This window comes from Trichosurus vulpecula, chromosome 8 (genome assembly GCF_011100635.1).
Source record: "Trichosurus vulpecula isolate mTriVul1 chromosome 8, mTriVul1.pri, whole genome shotgun sequence".
NCBI classification, from domain to species: domain Eukaryota; kingdom Metazoa; phylum Chordata; class Mammalia; order Diprotodontia; family Phalangeridae; genus Trichosurus; species Trichosurus vulpecula.
Window position 1 is genome coordinate 180,028,991 of NC_050580.1, and position 9,947 is coordinate 180,038,937.

A 9,947-nucleotide genomic window follows, 5' to 3' on the forward strand; every position below is an offset into this window, starting at 1 on the left:
ACAAGTTTGGTAATGACAACGCCCTAAAAACATACTTATCTTGTCAGATTAAAAAAAAATTAATAGAGCACTCCCTTTCCTGATGTGCCAACCATGTATGAAGGCCTGGAAAAGGGCCATGGTTCATCTCTCCCTGTTGGCATTTCTCACCAGTGACACCAATAGGGCTCCTTGTGGTAGCATCAAGTACTCTTCTCTCCCTGCCCTGAGAGAGCTATACCATGCCTGCCTCTACAAGTCACTGTATATATGATTTCTTAATTGGGGTGGCACTGTTTACTCATGAGCATATGAAGGAAGAAGAGTTGACTCATCAAGGTTTTATGTGGATTCTGTACTATTTGGCCCCTTCATCTCTATCCCCAGTAGTTATTCTAATGATGATGCAGTGCTTCCTATGACTATTATCTGGGCCTCTTTTTTTTTTCCTGTCCAGGTACTAACCACTGCATTCATTCAACAAAAATTTATTAAGTACCTACTTTGTGCCAGGTATCATGCTAGGCATTGAGGATACAAAGATAAAAATGAAAGTCCTTGCCCTCGAGGAGCTTACATTCAGTTGGGCGGCACAATATGTACCCAGAGAAGTAAATATAAAATAAATACCAAGTTATTTTTTCAGGGGGAGAGGAGAGAGGGCAGTAACAATTGAGGAGTGGGAGGTTAGGGTAGGCCTTCTGTAGAAAATGGTCCTTGAACTAAGCCTCAAAGGAAATTAGGAATTCTAATTAGAGGAAGTGAAGAAAGGAGTACATCCAGGCATGGGTAACAGCTTGTGCTAGTGCATGGAGGCAGGAGACAAGGAACAGCAAGCAGGCTACTTTGACTAGAACGTAGTCTGTGTTAGCAGAGTTACATTCAATAAGTCTGGAGATAGAGGCTGGAACCAAATGGTGAATGGTTTTAAACTACAAACAGTGGAACTTGTCTTTTATTCTAGGTAAGAAGGAGCTTCTGGAGCATCTTGAGTAGAAGGGTGACATAGTCACATCTGTGCTTGAAGAACATCAGTTTGTGGGGAATGAATTGGAGATGGGAGTGACTGGAAACAGGGAGACCAGTTGGGAGGTTTTTGCAATATCTCAGGCAAGAGGTGACAAGGACCTGAAAATTATGGTGATAGCCGTGTGAGTGAGGAGAAGGGGAAAGATGTAAGACATGTTGTAGAGCAGAATGGACCAGACTTGGCCATAGATTGGATATGAGGGTTGAAAGAAAGGGAAGAGTTCAGTGGGACTCCAGGAATGCAAACCTATTTTAACTGGAAGGACAGCGATTCCATTAATAGAAACAAGGAAGCTAGGAAGAAGTTAGGGTTTTAGGGAAAAGAGAGTGATTTCAGTTTTGAGGTGCCTATAGGACAAGAAGTTGAGAATGTTCAAAAGGAAGTTGGGGATACAGAAGCAGGCTTTAGGAGAGGCTGGGGCTACATATAGAAATCTAAAAGTCACATACTTAGAGAAGATAATTGAATTTATGGGAGCTGATGAGGACACTGAGAAAGAAAGCTGATAGAGAGAAAATACCTCAGAACAGAGCCCTGGAGTATGGTCACACAAAGAGGGTGAGACTTGAAGGATAGTCCAACAAGGAGAGAGGAGAGAGTGAGGCTGTGACCTTGCATAACGCTTCCTCACTCAAATCAAAATCAACTGCAAGTCACGTCATCATTTTCCTGATGTCATGGTCCTCTTTGAGAATGAAGGACAAGCACAACCTGTGAGTAGCCTCTCCTCTCCTCTCCTCTCCTCTCCTCTCCTCTCCTCTCCTCTCCTCTCCTCTCCTCTCCTCTCCTCTCCTCTCCTCTCCTCTCCTCTCCTCTCCTCACGTTGCTCTGCCCAAAGGAAAGTACATTTCAATGGCTGAAGGCTGCCTCCTTAACTTTACTGGATTTCTCAAAAACCAATCCTTAAACCCAATTCATTCTGGAGCTCATAGATTGGACAATAGGTCCCTGACCTCTTAGCACAGAGTGAATATAAATACTAAATACTAACTGTTTCTCTTCTGGCCAGGAACCCTAGTTATTTTTTTTTGAGTTTTGATTAAAGGGGCCATCCCCTGATTAACTTCTTAAAGAGGCCTATTCACCCAATGGGCATTACCTCACTCAAAGTGAGAACCTGGAAAGACCTTAGCCTGGAAGGGCCAGGGTTTCCTAATGCATCCTGGGCCATCTCTAGTTGTCCTGGTGAATATCGGGCCACTGGACCCAGATGGCTTTGAAGGAGAAAGTGAGGTTGGTGACCTTGCACAGCCCTCCCTCACTCAAATCAAAGTCAACTACAAGTCATGTCATCATTTCCCTGATGTCATGATCCTCTTCGAGAACAAAGGACAAACACAACAACATGAGTCCAACAAGGAAGACTGAGGGGTGGCCATACGGGTAAAATAACCAAAAGAAGTGGGTATAACCTACTTTGGATATTACCCAGAGAAAAGAGAGTATACAAGACAAGAGGGGAGTCACAGGTGTCAAAAGTTGTAGAGAGGTCAAGAAGGATGAGGACTTAGGAAAGGCCATAGGATTTGGAAATTAAGAGATCACTGCTAATCTTGGAAAGAGAAGATTCAATTGCACGATGATGTCAGAAAGCCAGTCTGAATGGAGCTGAGAAATTAGAGGAAAGAGGAGGCAATAATTGGAGACATTTTGTTTTTGTTCTTGGCTGTGGAAGGGAGAAGATATCGGATGAAAGCTTTAAGTGAAGTGACTTGGCCATGGTCACACAGCCAGCAGGCTGGCACTTGAACAGCAGATCCATGATGCCATGAACCAAGCTCTACTGATTCTTTCCAGAACTCCATGCAGCCTCTGTATCAAAGCAACAAAGTATTATGGAAAATGCTAAGTGGCAGGTAGAGGAGAAGGTAGTATTCAGCATTATCCGTGTATTCCTGGAAGAGCAGCATCAGTAGGGCTTTGGAGTCAGAGGACTTGGTCTCAGAACTACTACCTGTGTGCCTTTGGGCAAGCTCCTTAACTTCTCTGGTCCTCAGTTTCTTCATATAGAAAATCAAGGGGTCCTTTCTGGTTATAAATCAGAGTATGGGGTCTACACTCTAATTCTCAGGTTGGAGTCAGGATTCTCCTTTTGCTAAGACACTATTCAAGATCCTCAAGACTTCCTTCATTATGTTACTGGTTGGCTTAAGCCCAGCATCAGTCATTGGTTGGCTAGCAATGGTCAATGGTATAACCGCTGATGGCTAGACAGCCTGATATTGACTGAGAACTCAGCCAGCTACAGACAGGGACTGAAGGAAGCAGATGGAGTAACTTCCTCCTGTTTCATGTACTTAGGTGTCTCCCTCCTGAATCACTTCTGGGATTTCATTAGTATAAAGTAACTGCACAGGTATTTAATGGGATGGAATGTTAGCTTAGATCAAAGCTTAACAGCATCTGGGAAGTTAGGGTTAGAATTCCGATCAGTAAGCTAGGGCAGAGGTTTGGGGCAGGATTTTTATTGGAGGCCCAACAAAGACAGAAAACCAACAGGGAGAGAACCATCACTGTATATCAAGAGAAGGGCAACTGTGCTGAGGGGCAGAGGGAGTCAGGAGATTGGCTGTCTTAGAGTGAACTGGGAAAGGGAGACATGCCACTAGATGGCAGAAGAGGTTAAGGGACATTTGGACCGTGACACCACTAATTTGCTTTTCTGGGGCCTGAGCTCTTGGGCCGCACCTTCCTTTGCTTTCCTAAGAACCCTGAACTCTGAGCAGATGTGAACCTATGTACAGAGAGCTACGCCCATGATAGGGGAGATGCCAAGACATTTTATGCCTAAGAATCCTTGGTTCAGAACAGCCTGTGAGACAAGAGAGGTGTGGAGACTCGCAGTGGGATGGGGAGAGAGGCTAGTAAGGGAGCTAAATTGGATTCCCACCTAGAACTGCTTATTTATTCTTGTAATGCAACATTTCCACATCCTGATTTCCTCCAACCACTGCTACTTAGTTTACCCATCATGTTATTTGAGAGGCTGGATGGCACAGTGGATGAAGCGATGGACTTGGTGTTAGAACACTTGGGTTCAGATCCCTCTTCAGGCACTGTGTCACCACTGGCAAATCGCTTAACCTGTCTGAGCTTAAGTTTGCAAAATGGAGTGAACTATCTATAGCACAAACCTCATGGGGCTGTTGGGAGGCTCAGAGGAGAGAATAAATGTGATATACTTTCCAAGCTTTAAAGTCTTATGTGAATGTTAGCTATCATTCTCTCTTCCCCTTCTCCATTCGAATTGCCTTTGTGGGAGATGAAATCAAATCGACACATTCCTCTACTGCTTTGGAGCAAAAAAGCAAAACCAACAGGTATGAAGATATTCAAAGTCTATGTCTATACAGGGACAAAGTTAGGGCCTGGGTCTATTATTTTGTTGGCGTAGATAATGCCCAAATGAGGTAGTCCTTCTACCAATATAGCACCTTCTCTGCAATTTAGTCTTTTTTTTCATTTTAAAAATTTATTTAGTTAAATATTTTCCAATTACACATAAAATTTTTTTCAACAATAATTTTTTTATATTTTGAGTTTTAAATTCTCTCCCTCCCCTCTGCCCTCTGTGAGTGAGGAGGCAAGCAATTTGATTTTGATTATATATGTGAGATTATAAAAAACTTGTTTTCATTTTAGCCATGTTTCTGCAACTTAGTCTTAAAGAGTTGCCTAAAGCTTGGCTCAGAGTTTAAATAACTTGCTCAGGGTCGCAGGGTCAGTATTTGTCCAAGGGAAGACTTGTACCCAGGTCTAAAGCTGGCTCTCTATCCATTATAACACACCCTTTCTCTGTATGCCTACACATTAAACTCAAAATGGAAAATGGAATCCATTACCTTCACATGTGTAAATCAGACACCTACTTGTGACTTCATCACCATCTGGATTCTACTGGTGAAGAGAGATTTTCCCTGGCTGGCTAATCCAGATCACAGGCTGAGGTCCTCTTTGGCTCATTTTGCACAAACATGCAGCCATGAAGAAGAGTGTTTAGTGCAATCTGTTTTTTTTTTCCCCTTCATTTGTCCCCGGCTGCATTTGTATAGGGTAGTTTCATCACGAAGAGAAAATGTGGAGGATGGGGGAACAAGAGGAGGCAGGCAGAGGGCCAAGGTGGAAAGGTCATAGAGGATCTGCCGGAGGCCAGCACTGGGGGGGAGGGAGAAAAGGAGAAAATGGGCCAGAAAAGAAGCTGCCTCTGTGCATGGGAATTGAGAGAGTTGGCCTATTCTCGCTCCCATCCCATTAGCCATGTCGCTGATGGTGGCCCAGTCTCTCCCCAGGGGGCCCGCAGCTGGCGGTTAAAGTAGCTGGGGTGAGTGTTGTGCAAATCCCAACCCATGCCAGGTGGACCTCTGCCTCTTTTAATGGTAGGCCAACAGCAGCTGTTTCTTGCTGCTTTCATGGGTAAAGAAGTGGTGTCGGAAACACGAGGAACTAACTGCTGTCTATTCTTCTGAAATAAATTTGAATTTTGAAATTTTCTTCTTGATATCACCTTGATTTCTGGATGTACACCTTTACTCTCCTCTATCCTTTATAAAAAAGAAAAGAAAAGAAAGGGGGGGAGGGGAGAGAAGCAGCTCAGCCGAATTAAACAACACATTGACTAAGTCTGACAGTACAGGGACTATTCCATACCCATAGTCCTGCACCTCTGTAAAGAAGGGAGATTGGCTTCCATATCTCTTTTTGCTTTTCTCATAGCCTTTGGCATAGAAAACCCCAAAGACATAGATGGTCTATCCAGGCAGGATCAGATTTAGTCTTACATATTCCATTTTTTGGGGGGTGGGGGGAAAGGTTAACTGATGTATAGAGATGGAAAATGACTTGTTTTTATTATATAGCAAGGTGGTATCACAGATGGGACTATTTTTTTGTGGAAGGGTTAACAGATGTATGGAAATAGAAGGTGACCTACTTTTATCATATAGCCAGGTGGTGTCAGAGATGGGACTGGAACCCAGGTTTCCTGGTTGTCTATGGTTCCCTCACAATTGACTACCATGTCTCCTGTTTCCTGTGACTCACAGGGCCTGGAGGAGAGATAGGCATACTGGGTTCCCATTCTGGTGGCTCCAAGACCATTCCAATAAAAGCTCCAATGACCTCTCCTCTTTTGAGATTGATGAAATCTCTCCATACCATCCTCTCCTTGTCCTTGCTGCTATCATCTACTAAATCTCCAAGGCATTCTCAATTTTCTCAGTGACTTCCACCTCCAGCTCCCCATCTCCCTTTCCATCCTATCCTCTGCCATCATCCTTGGGGATTTAATGTTCAAGTCAAAGAACATTCTAACAATCTGACCCCTCAATTCCTTTACCTTCTCAACTCAAAACCTCCTTCTCCATCCCAATTCAGACACAAGCTGACAAAACCATATCCTAGACAATAGCCTCTACAGGAATTGTGCTACCTCCAGAATCTCCACTTTGGAATTCTACTCTCAATCAATCAAAAAATATGTGCCAGGTAGTATGTTAAACTCTGGAGACACAAAGAAAGGGGGAAAAAGGCCTGCCCTCAAAAAACTCACATTCTCTGAGACTACAACCTCTGATCCTTCCATCTACCTTCCCCTCTCCATTGCCCTGGTCTTCCATTGCATCCTAGGCCATCTCCAGTCATCCTGGTAAATATCTGATCACTGGGTCCAGATGGCTCTGGAGGAGAAAGTGAAGCTGGTGACTTTGCACAGTCCTCCATCACTCGAGTCAAAGTCAACTGCAAGTCATGTCATCATTTCCTTGATACCATGGTACTCTTTGAAAACAAAGGATAAACACAACAATAGCTCCTTGCCCTTATCAGGGCTGCTGGTTGATATCTCCATCTTCTCCCAACCCATCTCCCCCAAGGCATCACTCTCCTTAGTCCCCATGGTGTTGCTTGTCCACTTTGATGCTTCACTAGATACCACTCCAGAGAGGAAGCATGCATGATACAGTGAAAAGAATGCTAACTTTGGTGTCAGCAGAGCTGGGTTCATAACCCTGGCTCTATCACTTACCACCTCTGTGACAATGGACATTTCACTGAACCTTCTAGTTTTTTATCTGTAAAATGAGAGGGCTGGACTAAATGACCTCTAAGATCCCTCCCATTTCCGACCTGTATCCTGATTATCCCTAAATAACTCCTAACTCTCAGTCAATGAGCATTTATTAAGCACCTACTATGTGCCAGGCACTGTACTAAGTGATGGGGATATAAAAAGAGGTAAAAGACAATCCCTGCCCAATAGGAGCCTACAATTTAATGGGGAAGACATCAAGCACACAAATATGTACAAACAAGCTATACTTGGGAGCAACAGGAAATAATTAAAAGAGGGAAGGCACTGTAATTAAGAGGAGTTTCTTGTAGAAGATAGGATTTTGATTGGAACTTGAAGGAAGCCAGGGAAATCAGTGGTGGCAGTGAGGAAGGAGAGCCTTCCAGGCGTGAGGAACAGTCAGAGAAAATGCCTGGAGCAGAGAGATTGAACAGCTGGTTTGAGAAAAGGCAAGGAGACCAGTGTCACTGGATCAAAGAATACTCGGAGGGAGTATAAGGAATAAGAAGACTGGAAAGATGGGGGTTGTGGGGAGGTAAGGTTATGAAGGGCTTTGAATGCCAAACAGAGGATTATGCACTGATTCTGGAGTTGATAGGGAGCCACTGGAGTTTACCAAGTGGGGATAGGGATGACATGACTAACTTTGTTATTTAGGAAAATCACTTTGGCGGCTGAGAGAAGAACGGACTGGAATGAGGAGGGATGAGTGATTGGGAGGATAATGTTGCCCTCAACAGTAAGAGGAAAATTTAGAAGGGGGGGAGGATTTGAGAGAAAAGACAATGAATTCCGTTTTGCACAGGTTGTGTTTAAGGTATCTACTGGATTATCCAGTTGGAGATGTCTAATAGGCAGCTAGAGAAGTGAGACTAGAGATCTAGAGAAAGGTTAGGTCTGGATAAGGAGATTTGAGAATCATCAGCATGGAGGTTGTATTTAAATCCCCGAGAGCTGGTGAGATCACCAAGAGAAATAGTATTGTAAGAGAAGAAAAGAAGGCCCAGGACAGAGCCTTGAGAGACACTGAAAGTTAAAAGGTGTGACCAGGATGAAGATCTTGAAATGAGATTGAAATGGAGCAGTCTGATAAGGAGGAGACCCTCCCCATTGTTTTGTTACTCTAAGAGATCCGTAGCTGCTGTTCATTACTAGAGAAAATCATGAAATTGAACCAGTACTACACCTCCTGTCAGGGTAGTCATTGGGGTTCCAAGTATAAACAGGATCCAGAAACTGTGTCTTTATTATTATATGGTTGTTGTGTTTGTCTTTCATTCTTGAAGAGGACCATGACATCAGGAATGATGGCATGACTTGCAGTTGACTTTGATTTGAGTGAGGGAGGGCTGTGCAAGGTCACCAGACTCACTTTCTTCTCCAGAGCCATCTGGGCCAGTGGCCTCAGGACAACTGGAGATGGCCCAGGGTGCATTGGGAGACCTTGGCCCTTTGGGGCTAAGGTCTTTCCAGGTTCTCACATAGGCCTTCACCAAGTGAAGTAGTATTGAAAGAGAAGAAAAGACGGCCCAAGGACAGAGCCCAGAGGGACACTGATAGTTAAAAGGTGTTACCAGGACAAAGATCTTGAAAATTGGGATGGAGCAGTCTGATAAGGAGGAGACACTCCCATTGTTTTGTTACTCTAAGAGATCTGTGGCTGCTGCTCATTACTAGAGAAAATCATGAAATTGAGTCAATTCTACACCTCCTGGCAAGGCAGTCATTGGGGTTCCAAGTGTGGACAGGGTCCAGAGACTATGTCTTTATTGTTATATGGTACTTTGAACTGGTCTGGCCTTTCAGCTCAGTGGGCTAGGGGGAGGTAGTGTGATCCTCCTCATCAGAGGCATTTAAGCACAGTCTGTGTGGCCACTTGTCAGGTATACTGTAATGAGAATATCTTTTCAGACACTGCTGAAGTCCCTTTTAACTCTCAAATTCTGTGATTCTGTAATGCAGCCGAGTTTGTGTTTATGATCTTTCAATAGGCTAACCTGGTGGCTCCCCAACCTGTATCACAACTGCCTGTGCATCCATTTGACAAATGTTGCCACTGGCAGCAAGGGGGCTTTAGATGTTTATAATTTATTTCTGGGAAGATCACATAAATAAATAAATGTTCTACCAAATATAGGTCAATAGCATAACCTTTAGTGGATAACAGAACAATTATCATTATAGGAGGAAATGCTTGATTAGAAAAAAAAAGATTTCTAAGTGTCAACTCATGGCCCACTTTTTAAGGGAAAATTCTAGCACAGAGAAAGAATAGGGTTTGACTTGTAGTGCAAAAAGAGATCATAAGCTGCCAAAAGATGTGGAATAAATAATGGGGAAGAGTGGGAGGGGAAGGGCTCAACGAGAAGGTGACTATTGGGCCAAGTTTGGAAGGAGAAGGAGGGATGAGGACTGGTAGAGACAAGGCAAGAGGATATTCCAAATAGAATTGCTAGTCTAGAGGAGAGGCTATATATTGGGAGATTATTCAAATTAAAGCAACATATGGTAATAATGTAGGTGACCTCCAGTGCATGTTGAGCAATGTACTGGGCTAAGTACCAGGAGAAATATGAAAATAGACAAATTCTAGTCCCTACACATTCAAAGCTTAAATGGAGGAGATAAATACAACATACACATGAATAACTATGGTACAAATTCATACAAGATCAGCATGGAATAGAATGGAATAACATCTATTTAGCATTTCCTATGTGCCTGGCAGAGAAGAGGGAACAAAAAAAAGTGGTTTGAAAGGTCAGAAAAAGGAAAGCTTCTTTTCTAACTTGGGACATCAAGGAGGAAGTGGCATTTGAGGAGGGTGACAAAGAATGGCTACTATTCAATAGATAGATGGGGGTAGGGAGT